Source organism: Poromitra crassiceps (assembly GCF_964638095.1).
Source record: "Poromitra crassiceps genome assembly, chromosome: 10".
NCBI classification, from domain to species: domain Eukaryota; kingdom Metazoa; phylum Chordata; class Actinopteri; order Beryciformes; family Melamphaidae; genus Poromitra; species Poromitra crassiceps.
Window position 1 is genome coordinate 20,643,900 of NC_139631.1, and position 4,998 is coordinate 20,648,897.

Consider the following 4,998-nt stretch of genomic DNA (forward strand, 5'->3'; position numbering starts at 1 on the left):
TCTATCTATCTATCTATCTATCTATCTAGCTATCTATCGATCGATCGACCGATCGATCGATTTGGCTGTCAGTGGCCAGTTGTCTTGGAACTAACTCACAGCAGTGTAAGATATTGTTATAAAACACAGTTAATTAATCAAACCAAAAACATTAAAATGTTATTCTTAGACAGTCAAATTGTTAAGTCGTCCCCAAAGCTATAACCAAAAAATGCAATACTACATTTGACCTGCTTGACTAATTCAATTCAAAAGCCTCTAGCTGTCATACATATAGTCACACCAGAGCATTTGAGTTAAAACCTACTTCTCCTATAATGTTGTCGAGTGACACAATGTGGAGCAACATTGGCAATGACTGGAAATGTTTGTGTAACCACCTTACCTTACACATTCCCGGATTCAATCATGTTATTCATTAATTAATGATAAGAGCACAGTTAGTTGCTTGAGTGACATCAATTGAGCAAATGCAAATGTCTTCAACACACACACACACACACACACACGCATGCACGCACGCACGCACGCACACGCACACGCACACGCACACGCACACGCACACACACACGCACACACACACACACACACACACACACACACACACACGCTTGTCACACACACACACACACACACACACACACACACACACACACACACACACACACACACACACACACACACACACACACACACACACACACACACACACACACACACATCACTTCCCAAACCCTAACCCTAACCCTACCCTATCCCCTTATAGGTGAACTTTTCAGTGACTACATATCAGGTGAACTCTCGTGCTCATACACACAAAGTCACGCATAGAAGCAGTTGCACCGCTTACAAATTTTAATGTAAGTAATATTTTTGGGAGAGATTGTCAAACAACTCTGTCATTGTCATTGATAAACTGTCCAAAGAAAATCAGACCTTTCTGTTCAGAGATTAAAATATTTCATCTATTTTATTGGGTGTAAATTCTGGGTCTCGTTTGGTCCTCATTAAGTTTTAATGTTGCACACAAAATTTTCTTCCATTTTAAATTATTTACCCAAGTATGTTCTGTCCTTTTTGTAACATTTATTTTTATTCCTAAGGCTATGGTGGTTGGTTTTCTATTAAGTTTACTTCCATTGATCTCCATTTGGCAGTTGAATTTTCTTGCATCCATGTTGGAATCAACTGGCCATGTGCTGCCAGATAATAGTTTTTATGATCAGGCCCGCCTCTTTCTTTGTATACAGCTTCAATGTTTTTAGTTTGATCTCAACTTTATTACCATTGCACAGGAATCCAGTATGCATTATATCCCAGTGTTTAAAAGTTACACTATCAATTGCATCTGAAAAAGAAATAAAAACCCCCATAATACATTAAATATTAAAAACGTGGAAGCACATTCATTCTAAGAACATCAATTTTCCAATCATTTTCCATCTATAGTCTTTAAGCTGTAACTCTTAAGTTCCCAAAATTTAATTTAAATAAAAGTTCTAGCTCCTTAGGGATTCTTGTAGAAAATTGAAGTTCCATTGGCATTTCCTAATCAATAAGCTAATAATTGCATACGATGCACACACATTTACAAGAGATCATCCCATTCCTCTTCCCCCTCCTCTCTGCCTTTCCTCAGCCTCCCTGAGTATAAGTAATCCATGTCAACTGTCAGTCATCACTGAATATTTGGACTCTGTATGACATATCAGATGTGTACATTGAGATTCAGTCACTCCTATAATGCAGTTTATAGGAGAATGTATGGTTTTAAATATACTTTTATAAGACACTTCTTGGACTCCCTGGTTTCCATTCATTTGGTTTATATAAGCTGTTTGAATCATTATAATGCGGATGAGGAATGGTGAAATTCCATTCTATAACAGGGATGACAATGCTAAATTATTTAATTATCTCTGTCCCATTTCCATTTGAACATCCTTTTTACTATAGAGGGTATGCACACCCACTGGAACATGCCCCCTCAATCGGGAACGAGTGTCAAAATGAGTGTCAAATTCCTCCCTGAGCAGCAGGTGTCAGTTATCTAGGCTTAGAACACGGCTCTCTTGAATACTCGATTCTGATTGGTCAATCAACAATATTCACCGGTCATTATTTCTCGACAACCGACCGCTGCTCTGCCACACCTGGATTAATCAGTTAAGAGCTTTTTGTCAGCAAGACACTACTAATTAGGCCAACCAGTTGCAGCTGTGGTGTCTTGTGTGCCAATTACGAATGAAACCGCTTTGTCGTTGAAAACGCTATTAAAAAATCAATTTGAATAATTATTTTTGTCAGATTATTGAATGATTTAGTTGTAGGCCGTGTTCTAAGCGGGATAATGTATATTGAGGCGGTGATTACTGGGAAATAATGACCTTCAGGTGAACGATTAAGCCCTCCGCTGGCGCGTCGGGCTCAATCCACCTGTCGGTCATTATTTCCCCCGTAATCACCGCCTCAATATACATTATCCCTTACTGATTACTGCATTCAAGCTCAGTCTTGCTGTGACTCAGTGGGCGTGACCCCACAGTGACTTCTGCCTCTGTAACATCACATGCATACCCTCTATTGACAGGTCACCCAGTAGGCTATATTCAATTTGTAGCTAACCTGACATGCTATAATGTACTGATATAATGCAGGAAGTGATCTCTCAGATGTTCTTTCCTATTTGGCTATTGTTACCTCTTTATCTCTCTCTGTTGTCAAATGCTCTCTGCTAAAGGAGACAAAGGATCCCCTTGTCTCGTACCTCTACGCAGACCAAAAGCTTGTGATATTATTCCATGTTGTGCTTTGGGCTTTTGATACATATAGCCTAGCTTTAAGCCAATTCATAAATGTGTTTTGGAAGCCAAAGCCTTTGCAAAATTCAAACATGTATGGCCACAGGACCTGATCAAAGGCTTTTTCTGCATCACTGATATTGTGTACATGACTTCCCATGTCTTAACTATGTCATAACAACAGATATTGTGTACATGACTGCCCATGTCTTAATCATGTCGTAACCATGTCACAACCACCAGATCACAAGTTCCATTTGAAGGCAGCATAACACATTGGACATGGCTTAGGCCAGGGGTGTCAAACTCATTTTAGTCCACGGGCCACATGCGACCCAATTTGGTGTCAAGTGGGCCAGACAATGAAAATCAATAATCAATAACTTATAAATGACAAAACCTCAAAATGTCCCAGTTCATCTTAGTGTAAAGACTTACAGGTACAACCCTACAAGACGTAGGGTTATCTCAGATACCATCAAGCACATTATCGACTGTCTGTACTGTGCATTACAATCAGGGGTGTAGTGGAGGGTCAACGCAGGTAAACAATTTACCCACCCCTTTGAAATGAGGCAGATAGTTTACCTATTCAGATCAACTGTATCAATCAATGAGGGTCAATCAATGGGTAAACTACTCACCTTGGATAGTTTACCCACCTGTGCAATTCTCTATAGTCAAGCAAAGGTAATGAAAATAGCTGACTATTTAGTGAATAATACAGATAACATGAATAGGTGACTTAATATGTAACTTGCTCCTGAAACCTGGTACCTCTTAGCCTTAACAAGTGCATCACATTGGATTGAAGGACTTCTCAGTGCAATTTTCACACTTTGCAAAGTCATCCTTTGGGCCGCATTGGACCCTTTGGGGGGCCGGATCTGGCCCCCGGGCCACATGTTTGACACCCCTGGCTTAGGCTATAGCCTAATGAAATGATATTCAATTCACATTTCACACAGACTATGCTGCCTTCACTTTTTTCACAGCAGCAATTTTGTGACTAAAAGACAGGAAGTAACACGTGTAACCAAAACATTAACAAGGGCCCCGGCCAGGGTTCGAAATAATCTGAGCTGCCGGCGTTTTTTTTTTTTTTTTTATCTAAAATTTTGGCTGTTTGAAGCCAGATTTAGAGGAATAGGCTATCTAATTTTAAATTAAGATAGGATAAGGATTAGACTGTTGTGATGTCATTATTCAGTCTACTCTTCACCATCAATATTTGCCCCTTTTCTCACTCATCTTCTTTTATAGTGCTTTAAAAGTGCTTTTTAATGGCCTGCCTATATTTTCTCCAACAACATATATGAACACATGGTATGTTTGTGCCTTCCAAAGATCATAGCATTAAAGTTAGTCAGACTTTTCTAACACAGAAACACAACATCGGTCTGCAGCGCCATAGATAGGCTAGCCTATGGGCACGGATACCCCTAAATTATGTGCTGGTCACTATGTCAAGCAAGCAAAGATAAAAGGAATAAGACGTCCGGTTGAGGGATTTCGCCTTCAAAATAAAAGTAGACAGCTGTTAAATATTTTCTCTGATATAAATCCGCAAAAGACTTTTCAGAGTCGTGGGGAGCTGGAGTCTGACTTAAATGTCTTTGGAGCATTATTTCCCTTGCACATCTGGAAATATATGTCAATCTTACATAGGCCTTACAGTCACGAAATATTTTATTTCGGGGGAAAAGATTGACCGGAAAGTATATTTCATTCCTACACGCTTGACATTGGTGTGAGCAATCAGGATGACAGGAGGTCATCCGCAGTTATGTCATAAATACGGCCGAGCGTCGCTCGCGTGGGGAAAAGACAGGGTGGTGTGCATGTGACTGGATGCCGGTCCGGTCATCGAATCATATCTCTAGACTAGGCGTCGTCTTGGTATCATAGACGGTGATGCCCAGCATTATTTATTGACAACCTACCAGACGGTTGAAAAGTTCATGGTCGTCTCCATGTGCGTTTTGGTTTTGCTTTCCTTATCTGTGGATGTTTGGCTCGCTTGTCAACGCTAATTCTAGGGAATGAACCGCGAATGATTGTTAATCTAGCGTTACCTCTACATTTAAACCGGATTTATCATATTCCGTCGTTTACTGCCCTCAGGCCTCATATCTGTGTTAACATCACCGTTAGGCTATATACACTACATCAGTAAGTGTAGGCTAAATAGGCTGCA